Genomic DNA, 12,411 nt, shown 5'->3' on the forward strand with positions numbered 1-12,411 from the left:
TCCAATGTTATCACATCCCTCCTATAATGTGGTTTCCAGAACTGCACACAATACTCTAGTTATGGCTTAACTAATGTTTTATATATTTCCAGTATAACCCCCCTGCTCTTTAAAGTCTGTGCTTCAGCTAATAAAGACAAGCATACCATATGCTTTCTTAACCACTTTATCCACCTGTCCTGCTACCTTAAAGGACCAGTGCACGCCATGGTACCTCTGATCGGTGGTACTTCCCAGGGTCCTGCCATTCATCATGTATTGCCCTGCCTTGTTTGTCCTGCTAGAGTGCACCACCTCACACTTATCCAGATAGAATTCCCCTCTGGATAACTCCTGTTGTCCCCTGCTGCGTAACATCTTATCCTGCGAGAGAGAGAGGGGAATGTGTTAGGGAATGTTGTCATATTTGTTTGGCTGATGTGGCCGTCATGTTCAAATTGCTGGCAGTGTGTGTAAGTTATGAGAAATGTTGTGAGGTTTGTAGCAATGCTGAGTAGTGTGAAGGTGTAATGGAACATAGGAACGTCAGTTATGAGTCCAGGTTGATAGGTGAGTGACTGAGGTGTGGTGAATTGAGTAAAGTCTGAGGCTAGTGGCATAATTGGTAAGATATGGCATTTGAAGGTGTTTTCACTGACCTTGACAACTTGTGGAAGGTCATTGCACTTCTTCCCACATTGCATGTACTGGTGTTTCCTTCCTTACATTGAGCTCCACAACTTTCTGACCGTACCTTGCCCTGCAGATACATGATGGATGGGATTTTCCGGCCACACTCGCCCCAAGGCTGGAATATTCTGCCAGAGGTCAATGGACCTTTGTATGGTCTGTGTCCCGTCTGCTACGATTCTCATGGCGGGCAAGACAGGAAAATTCTGCTTGACACTTTTCTATTTTCCAGCACCTGTTCAAGCCACTTCTCTTTAAGACTTCAGTCTAGCTTGAACTGGTTGTAGTCACATATGATATTAGCCTCTTATCAGGCATCCAGGCAGTTAACAGTAGTTAGTGCTGCTTGGACACCGAGAACAGGGGGTTGTGATTTGAGGCCTGTTTGAAGGTTTTGGTACGATTAGTAGGATATGGAATTTGAAGATGAATTCACAAACCTTGACTACTCTTGTGAGGTCTTCGAACTTATTGTGGCGTTGCATCCATGTCCTTGATGCACATGTCCAGACACTGATCTCCACAGTCTTCTGACCACACGTCTAGAGGGCCTCCATTTAAAACAGCAAGCAGAACAAAGCTGACATGACATCTGCGTTAGTCAAACATTGTAATCTCCACTTTTGGAAGTTATCTAACTTAGCCTCCATATAACCTGAAACAATATTCCTCTAGTTCCTGAGTTTCAAAGACCAGATCAACATGGGGCCTTTAAGGTCCAGTTTTATACAGCTTACAAGTGTGTGCATATGTAGAACATAGAACATAGAACAGTACAGCACAGAACAGGCCCTTCGGCCCATGATGTTGTGCCGAGCTTTATCTGAAACCAAGATCAATCTAACCCACTCCCTCTCATCCTGGTGTGCTCCATGTGCCTATCCAATAACCACTTAAATGTTCCTAAAGTGTCTGACTCCACTATCACTGCAGGCAGTCCATTCCACACCCCAACCACTCTCTGAGTAAAGAACCTACCTCGGACATCCTTCCTATATCTCCCAACATGAACCCTACAGTTATGCCCCCTTGTAATAGCTCCATCCACCCGAGGAAATAGTCTTTGAACGTTCACTCTATCTATCCCCTTCATCATTTTATAAACCTCTATTAAGTCTCCCCTCCATCTCCTCCGCTCCAGAGAGAATAGCCCTAGCTCCCTCAACCTGGGGTGATCAGTAAGTTTGCGGACGACACAAAACTGGCAGGACTTGCAGATAGTGAGGAACATTGTCAGAGGCTACAGAAGGATATAGATAGGCTGGAAATTTGGGCAAAGAAATGGCAGATGGGGTTCAATCCTGATAAATGCGAAGTGATGCATTTTGGTGGGAATAATGTAGGGAGGAGCTACACGATAAATGGAAGAACCATAAAGGGTGTAGAGACGCAGAGGGACCTGGGTGTGCAAGTCCACAGATCTTTGAAGGTGACGTCACAGGTGGAGAAGGTGGTGAAGAAGGCATATGGCATGCTTGCCTTTATAGGACGGGGCATAGAGTATAAAAGTTGGGGTCTGATGTTGCAGATGTATAGAACGTTGGTTCGGCCGCATTTGGAATACTGCGTCCAGTTCTGGTCGCCACACTACCAGAAGGACGTGGAGGCTTTGGAGAGAGTACAGAGGAGGTTTACCAGGATGTTGCCTGGTATGGAGGGGCTTGGTTATGAGGAGAGATTGGGGAAACTGGGGTTGTTCTCCTTGGAAAGACGGAGGATGAGGGGAGACTTAATAGAGGTGTATAAAATTATGAAAGGCATAGATAGGGTGAACGGTGGGAAGCTTTTCCCCGGGTCGGTGGTGACGTTCACGAGGGGTCATAGGTTCAAGGTGAAGGGGGGGAGGTTTAACACAGATATCAGACGGACATATTTTACACAGAGGGTCGTGGGGGCCTGGAATGTGTTGCCGGGCAAGGTGGTGGAGGCGGACACACTGGGAACGTTTAAGACTTATCTAGACAGCTATATGAACGGAGTGGGAATGGAGGGATACAAAAGAGTGGTCTAGTTTGGACCAGGGAACGGCGCGGGCTAATTGTTCTTTGTTTCTCGTTTCAAGGCTTCATTCTGTGATCATCTTGCTGGTGCCAGTACAGAGCGAGACTGCGGATAGTTGGGAACCTGTCTCGGGGGCAGGGAATTCAGATGGTGTTCGTAAAGCAGAAGTGGAAATGAATAGGGTTGGGAAGCATTTTCTGATCAGGGCCAGTGTGATCTCCTGGACTCGTTTCGATCGCCTCAGGGGGTCGGAGAGGAATTTCCCAGATTTTTTTTCCCCCATATTGGCCCTGGGGTTTTCACTCTGGGTTTTCGCCTCTCCCTGGAGATCACATGGTCTGGAATGGGGGGGTGGGGGTGAGTTAATAGGTTGTGATGAACAAAGCATCGTAGCTGTGAGGGACAGCTCGGTGGATAGGATATTAGGATGTAGATAGGCTGGAAAATTGGGCGGGGATCCTGGATTCAGGATTCAATCCTGGACCGGGGAGCGGCGCGGGCTTGGAGGGCCGAAGGGCCTGTTCCTGTGCTGTATTGTTCTTTGTTTGTTCTTTGTTCTTTCCTCATAAAACCTACCCTCCAAACGAGGCAGCATCCTGGTAAATCTCCTTTGCACTCGTTCCAGCGCTTCCACATCCTTCTTATAGTGAGGTGACCAGAACTGCACACAATATTCCAAATGTGGTCTCACCAAGGTCCTGTACAGTTGCAGCATAACCCCACGGCTCTTAAACTCCAACCCCCTGTGAATAAAAGCTAACACACTATAGGCCTTCTTCACAGCTCTATCCACTTGAGTGGCAACCTTTAGAGATCTGTGGATATGGACCCTAAGATCTCTCTGTTCCTCCACAGTCTTCAGAACCCTACCTTTGACCCTGTAATCCACATTTAAATTTGTCCTACCAAAATGAATCACCTCACATTTATCAGGGTTAAACTCCATCTGCCATTTTTCAGCCAACAATATGTGTTTAAGTTGTTGTGTCTGTGAACAGGATTATGAGCGAAAAGAGATGTGTTTAATAATCCCAGAGCAGTTGTGAGTTCACAGACAGACTCATAGGTTTAGTTATGAGGGGGGATCTTATAGAGACCTTTAAGATAATGAAGGGGCTGGATAGGGTAGAGGTGGAGAGATTCTTTCCACCTAGAAAGGAAGCTAGAACTAGAGGGCACAGCCTCAAAATAAAGGGGGGTCAGTTTAGGACAGAGTTGAGGAGGAACTTCTTCTCTCAGAGGGTGGTGAATCTCTGGAGTTCTCTGCCCACTGAAGTGGTGGAGGCTACCTCGTTGAATACGTTTAAATCATGGATAGATGGATTCCTGATCGGTAAGGGAATTAGGGGTTATAGGGATCAGGCGGGTAGGTGGAACTGATCCACTTCAGATCAGCCATGATCTTATTGAATGGCGGGGCAGGCTCGAGGGGCTAGATGGCCTACTCCTGCTCCTATTTCTTATGTTCTTATGTTATGGGTTGTGACGAGAGGACCATGACTTCATACGGACGAATAGGGTTGGGTTGTTCAACATGAAAAGAGATCAGGCTCAACGCTAGAAAATGTGGTACTAAAAGAGTAAGGAATGGCAGATGCGATTAATATTTCGGGGATAGTGCGACAGTTACCAGAAAAACACCAACAGATAAAACAAGCAAATATGTCCAGGAGGAGCCAGGAGCTAATGATTTATTAGTTAACAACTGTCAGCATCTCTGTGAGATTGAAGACCGAGAGAAGGAATTATGTAAAAAAAGATTAAAGGTAGTGACTGATATGCTGCTGTTTCAACTTGAGGAGGCAAAAAGATTGTAGAATAAGAGGTAATTTACATTGAAAAATCAACTATTAATGTATAAGGACCAGAAGGAAGAGCTTAATAGGAGTGAGAGTAAGAAAATGTGGGTATGTTTCAAGGGTAAGTGGCATTTCTACAAAAGAAAACTGCTGCTGCCTCACAGCACCAGGGACCCAGGTTCAATTCTGGCCTCGGGTCACTGTCTGTGTGGAGTTTGCACATTCACACCGTATCTGCATGGGTTTCCTCCGGGTGCTCCGGTTTCCTCCCACACTCCAAAGATGTATGGGTTAGATTGATGGGCCGTGCTAAATTCACCCTAGTGTCAGGGGGATTAGCAGGGTAAATGTGTGGGGTTACGGGAATAGGGCTTGGGTGGGATTGTGGTCGGTACAGACTCGATGGGCTGAAGGCCTCCTTCTGTACTGTAGGGATTCTATGATTCTATGAAAACACACCAGGGTTTGCAAAAACAGGCAAAATTGGAGGAACTCAAATATATCTTTCATCTTGCTCCTTCTATTTCTAAATTTTGAAGATTACAGAGTTGACAGTTGCAACCAACCTTTTGGCTTTTACCAGATGCTCGGTTGCAGAATGGGTCCCAGCTTAATGATTTTCAAACCATATCAGACCACGTGAGATTTGAAATCTTCCCTGATCGGTTTGATTTTTCAAAGATGAGTAGCTTAACATTTTTTTTGCCTGGGATACCAACGCACCCAACAGAGAGCTGCATTAACTGAACACCATATTTAACAGCATCTATCATAGCATGATTACTAGTAAAAGTGCTGATAGTTACAGCAAAAGCAAATAGAAACTTGATTGAAGTATTGTGGGTGCATTTAAATTACTATGGTACTTATTAGCCCCAATATTTATAGGAAGGTAGGTAGGGTGCAGTTAAGGCTGAAAGTGGCCAAAGAACAGCAAAAGGCTGATGGCTAAGTGGACAGCCTGACCAGCTGCAGGAGAGCTGGAACAAAGAAGCTTATGATTTGGATGGCTGGGGGTTGGGGAGAACACTCCAAGTGTGATCCCATTAATGCATTATACAGCATTAACAAACCTCTGGATGTTTGCATTTTATATGGCAATATATTCCACGATTTTATTAGCTTTGCTAATTGCATTGCCAGCCTGTCTAGAGATTAAAGTGATGGATCTAGTATAATTTCCATATCCTACTAAATCTTCCTGTGCTAATTTAATTTCAAGCATTCATACTTATGAGATACCTTTTGATCAACATCCTATACCTAGCATTTATCAGTGCTAAGTTTAATTTGTTTTCCCAGTTGTATATAACTAATGTAAAACCTTCAGCAAATCTTTTAGCAGAATCCTCCCATACTTACATTTTTAGTATTGTTAATTTGTCAGGTCTTTTTTGATCAGTAACAACAAGGATCAAAGCATTGGTCCTGAAGGACTCCACTCAATGCATCCTCCTTTCAGACATTAACTTGTGATTACTCTCTGCTTCACATTTTTTAACCAACTTCTTATCAATTCTTGTTTTCTACCTTGGATTCCTGTGGCTTTCTATTTAAATGAGGAAACTTTCATTTGGAACTTTTTTGAAGGCCTTCTGAAATTGAAGAAAAAACTATAGGGATGCTGTCAAACAACTGTGTTCATTTAATTTCTCTGCTTGGTGCTTTCATACCTCTGGAAGAACAATCATTCTCTTTGTTCCTTGGACATGGGCATCGCTAACTGGGCCAGCATTAATCACCCATCCCCAATGGAGTGTCTTACTAGGCCATTTAAAAGTCAACCACATTGCTGTGGAATAACATGTAGACCAGACAAGATAAGGATTACAGATTTCCTTCCAGTGAACCAGATGTGTTCAGGTCATCATTTAACTTTTAAATCCAGATTTTTATTGAATTCAAATTTCACCATTTGCTGTGATGGGATTCGAAACCAGATCTCCAGAGCGTTACCCTGGGTCTCTAGAATACTAGTCCAGTGAGAATGCCACTACACCACCTCCTCCCTGTGATATTCTTGTTTTGAAAGATCTAACCAATCAGATTTCAAATCTCACATCATCTGATATGTTTTGAAGCTGTTGCTGGGACCCTGCTTTGCAACTAGGATTCTAGTAGAGCTCAAAAGGGTGGTTGCTAATGACAACTCAGCAAACTTCAACATTTTGAAATAGAAGGGTCAAGATGAAAGTCATATTTAAGTTCTTCCAATCTGAGAAAGCTTGTGTGTGTTTTTCTTTTTGCAAACTTAGCTTGCACGATTGCCACTGATCCTTGCAATATGCCCACATATCGACTTTTCTTATTGTCATCCCTATTAAGCTCTTCCTCATCCTTTCGTTCCTTACAAAGAGTTTCATTTTCTTCTTCAACTGTAATTCTCTGAAAGAGGCTGAGGCGGCTTCTAATTCTTTCTTCTAATTTCCTCTGAATTTATATCAAGTAACCTCATGTTCCTTGTACAAAGAAAAGTTTTCCATAAACAAATTAAAACTACATTTAAGGTAAGTTAAACCACTAAGGTGCTTTAACTCCATCTTCTTTGCTCTCATTTACAAAGTGAACTAGGACTCCATATAGTAGAGGCACAATTTTTGTGCTTGAATCTTCAGTTACATTCAGCTTGTTCACTAGAAACTGAGTGTGTAAAAGGTATCTCAGGTTGGCCAGCTTCTGCTGACAGCACTGATGCAGTGTACTTGTAAGGTGGTTTAACTTGCCCAGTGAAAAGCCAATAGAACTGAATTGGCCAATCATTTTACATCCCACCCAGTGCTAGCTTCCTCAGGGTAAGTCAACATTGGAGCCTCAAACTAGCATGAAACCCCATATTTGTATATGTCAAGGGGGGCACTGAACATTACTTGTTGGCCCAAACCAATGGTGGATAACACATTTCCAGCTCAGAATGAGCATGCACTCCCTGCCGACCACATTGGAAGCTGAGGAGGTCATTTAGTGACTGAAAAATGGTGCTGCAATGCCACATTTCTAGGCCAATATTCTTACTGCAACCTTGACAATAGCTTGGATAACTCTGTGTTGTTATGTACTGTGCTCCTATTTTAGAGAATCAAGCACTAGGTATGCTTTGTCTTTAGTTCTTATCAATCTATCATCCAACTTATGAAATAATTGTGATTCTGAATTGTTAAATATCTCTGATTCGTTTCTGCTTTTAGGGCTGAATTTTAGGGGGAAATTGGATTTCGAACATGAGGATTGTGCTGTGTGATTATTCAGGAGCCAATTGAGGTTATGGGGGTGAATCACAAACTGCATTCTGGGTGCTCTTCGCTATGATTGGAGCTTGCAGCCCAGCTCTGAACATGCTGCTGACTGGCTGAGGGCTCAGGTGCATATGTGATGAGCATGAATTGAAGCCGTTCTGTACTCCTTAAATGGCGGGGGAGGGCAGGGGGGTGCACTCTGCATGCAATAGACATTGAAACTGTACCAAAAAGTGTTTTTGAAAATGAATAAAAATTATCAATAGAGTAACAAGACAGAGAGAGGGCTCCCAGGTTCACCAATGTGGCCTTTGAGAGCTTAATGGCAGAGGAGAGGTGCTATGTTCTGCAATTCGTGGCATGGTGGCACAGTGGTTAGCACTGCTGGCTCACAGCACCAGGGACTTGGGTTCAATTCCGACCTTGGGTGACGGTCTGTGTGGAGTTTGCACATTCTCTCCATGTCTGTGTGGGTTTCCTCTGAGTGCTCTGGTTTCCTCCCACACTCCAAAGATGTGCGGGTTAGGTTGACTGGCCTTGCTAAATTGCCCCTTAGTGCCGGGGACTAGCAGGGTAAATACGTGGGGTTATGGAGATGGGGCCTGGGTGGGATTATTTGTTGTCAGTGCAGACTTGATGGGCCGAATGGCTTCCTTCTGCACTGTAGGGATTCTATTATAATATCATGTACACAGGCAGAAGAAAGACATCTTCTACTTCTACAGAATGGGAAAGATTTTGTGCAGTTTCTCTGGATTGACTCTTTCCCCTAAACATGATTTAACTCTCACTGCGTCCATGTGGTACGATGTGAAGAACATGTTAATCAGGGCTGAGGCAGTCACTGAAATCAGTGTTATGGACTGTGCAGTGTTATAAATAATGAATGGAATATTTTCCCATCAAATTAACAATGTTGCATGAAGCTGTTGAATACAATCTGTATACTCTGGTATGTTTAGTAGTCATGGTGGGCTCACCCCTATGGGATGCACACAAACTGACACTGCATTGGGCACGATTTTACCACCTCACTGCGCCCACTGAACAGCTCGGCGAGCCGGGAAACTAGTGCACGAGGCTAAAAATCCAATTGTCGCCCTGTGCTAAATGGTTAGCTACGCCTATGGCGCAAACCACTTTGTGTCCAGAAAGGGCAATGAAGCTGATTAGCATATTTAAAGTAGTATTTAAATGTGCATAATTCATTCAGTACCCAGTGCACAGATTCTTCCGGCCTTTGGACACAGCGCCATAACTGCAAGAATTGGTACAGGTCTCCACAAGCGCAGACCTGGTGAGCTGGTCATGTCGGGGGCCTTGGAGGCCAATACAGTCCCACCCAAGTGGTCATGGGCATGGCAGGTGGTGCTCATTGGGCAATGCACACCTGGCGGTGTGCACCGGGCCAACCTAACAGTGCCCACCAGGCATCCCGGCAGCTGCCAGCATGCACTTTGGCAGTGCCAGTTGGGCACTGCCTGTGTGCCAGGGGTGGGGCCTGGGTGGGGGAAATGATGGGGGGCTATGCAGGGGGGTTATGCGGGAGAGTAATGACAGCGGGGGTGCTATGTAGATGTGGTTCACAGAGGGAGTCATGATGGGAGGGCATGACTGGGATTTGGCGGGGAGGGCATATCAGGGGTCAGGTGGGGAAGCCCATTGGGAGGGCCCTAATGCCCCGATGCTGGCAACCCATGCCAGGAGTGGTGGTGGTCGTGGGTGACATGCCACCAGGCTCCTTCCCGGCTCCACTCTGTACCGGCGGAGAGCTCACTACTCTGCAAAAAGATTGTGGCGCGGAGCGCGCTTGGGGAACTAGTACAAATCTCTCCATTGTGTGGTACGATAGCACAGTGGTTAGCACTGCTGCCTCACAGCGCCAGGGACCGGGTTCGATTCCTGGCTTGGGTCACTGTCTGCAGAGTCTGCACATTCTCCCAGTGTCTGCATGGGTTTCCTTCGGGTGCTCCGGTTTCCTCCCACAGTCCAAAAGACGTGCTGGTTAGGTGCATTGGCCATGGTAAATTCTCCCTCAGTGTACCCGAACAGGCGCCGGAGTGTGGAGATTAGGGGATTTTCACAGTAACTATATTGTAGTGTTAATGTAAGCCTACTTGTGACATTAATAAATAAATTTTAAATTATTCCCACTGTAGTTTTTTTGGGGAAAATTCCACCCATTTGTATGCTTTTATATTAATGACGCATGCTGCATGTATATTGGATGATATTTAGAGCCAGATTCCAACAATGGACATTTTCAGTTTACTAGGACCTTTCAGTGATTGTTTGGTGAATTGATTGGTGAATCTTGAAAGTGGAAAAAGATACCATGCATGACTGTGGGGGAGGGTTATAAAGCGGAGGAGGTGGTGAGAGAATAAGGGGCCTGAAACGGGGGAAGCACCAAGGCTGATGATTTCTCTCCCTGGCCCTGGTCATCTGCCAGTTCTCCAGATGGTCAGGTCATGCACAAGTTCTGCTATTGGGGAAATCAGATGAAGACATCAGTGCGGAATACAGTACTCTGATGGGCATACACACAAGGTGCTTGGTGCATTGGCAGGCCTGCTAAAGATTCTGTTGTCACTGTCAAGGAGCATGGGGTCCAGCTACAACCTGGCACGAGGTTTCATGCAGATATTGGAGCCCAGCCTTCCCTGTGTAAATGTGATGGCCAACTGCAGCATTGTAGACTCAGCTGTGATGCAGAGTCTGGTGACTAATCACTCAGCTTCCATCGCAGCATAAGCAGAAGCCACTCAGTGCCTCAGTGCTGCAATGGAAGCTCAGGCTGAGATCATGGGCTCCATTCATGCTCCTATCCATATCAGATTGCTGCCATAGTGGTTGCCTATCCCAGTGCTGAAAGGAGTATATTGCCCCTCATAGCAGTCCAGCAATCTATTTTTTTATTCATTCGTGGGACATAGGCGACGCGGGCTGGCTAACATTTATTGCCCATCCCTAGTTGCCTGAGGACAGTCAACAGTCAACCACATTGCTGTGGCTCTGGAGTCACATGTAGGCCAAACCAGGTAAGGATAGCAGATTTCCTTCCCGAAGGGGCATTAGTGAACTAGATGGGTATAATCCTAGTAATATGCTTTCCAGCATATTACCAGAATTGCTGAGGCACCTCCCTGTGGAAGAGGCAATGGCTCCATGGTGCAAGAACCTTCTGTCCTCTCTTAGGGGGCAGCGTTCATGTTCCCACCACTGCCATGCTACTAGTTCCCTGTTGAGGTCTCTCAGACAGCCAATCCAGACTGTTGCTGAAATAGTGCAGTTCACAACTGAACCCTCAGTGCCCAAAGCTTCTCAAGAGTGTCCTGCAAGGCTATCTGCCATTGAAAGTCAGCAACCTCCCACTTGCCTTGCTGCAGTCACAAGAGAAGCAGTGTGAAGGAGCATTAGGCTCAGTTAAGGCATTTAGAAGACAAGGCTCGAAGGAAATACACAAAGGTGAACAGTTCAGTTTTGTATGTTCGATTTCAGGATGGTTGCTCCAGAACATTCTTGGTTATTCTAATTGTAAGCATTCAATCCATGTTTGTTTGGCTGGCAGAGGGATGTAATGACTATGTGTAGAGTGGGTAGTTCAGTCACCATTCAGCTACCCTGTGGTTTGTCATGGTGGCTTGCATATGGTGGCAACAGTTGACAGGTGCAGAATAAACACAATGTGGCTACTGTCAGGTTAGCAGGTATTCATCAACATGATGTTTCCGAGCATGGTCACACACCAACAACACATTGAGGGAATAGAACATTCAGCCATTTTTATACATCTGTGAGACATGTGCACTCTGTCAGTGTTTCCCTGTGTCATTGGGAATCCAACCACCTGGAATGCCACCTGTCCACTCCTCCTGCTTCTGTCTGCTTAGGGAGAGGAATATGGTCCTGAATTTTTCAGATGGCAGGGCTTGGCTCCCGCTATCCGGAGAGTTGGTGGGGAATATATCCCTGCCAACTCCGACAGGCTTGCTGCTATTTTACGCTCAACTCAGCATTGATTGGCAGCAGGTGGGATCTAAAGTTTAAAGTTTATTTATTAGTGTCACAAGTAGGCTTACATTAACACTGCAATGAAGTTACTGTGAAAATCCCCTTGTCGCCACACACCGGTGTCTGTTTGGGTACACAGAGAGAGAATTTAGGCATGGCCAATGCACCTAACCAGCATGTCTTTCTTTGATTTTGATTTGATTTATTATTGACACATGTATTAGTATACAGTGAAAAGTATTGTTTCTTGCGCACTACACAGACAAAGCATACCGTTCATAGAGAGGGAAACAAGTGAGTGCAGAATGTAGTGTTACAGTCATAGCTCGGGTGTAGAGAAAGATCAACTTAATGCAAGGTAGGTCCATTCAAAAGTCTGATGGCAGCAGGGAAGAAGCTGTTCTTGAGTCGGTTGGTACGTGACCTGAAACTTTTATATTTTTTTCCCAATGGAAGAAGGTGGAAGAGAGAATGTCTGGGGTGCATGGTGTCCTTAATTATGCTGGCTGCATTTCCAAGGCAGCAGGAAGTGTAGACACAATCAATGGATGGGAGGCTGGTTTGTGTGGTGGATTGGGCTACATTCACGGTGTTTTGTAGTTTCTTGCGGTCTTGGGCAGAGCAGGAGCCATACCAAGCTGTGATACAACCAGAAAGAATGCTTTCTATGGTGCATCTGTAAAAGTTGGTGAGAA

The sequence above is a fragment of the Mustelus asterias genome, chromosome 2, assembly GCF_964213995.1.
Source record: "Mustelus asterias chromosome 2, sMusAst1.hap1.1, whole genome shotgun sequence".
Taxonomy (NCBI): Eukaryota; Metazoa; Chordata; class Chondrichthyes; order Carcharhiniformes; family Triakidae; genus Mustelus; species Mustelus asterias.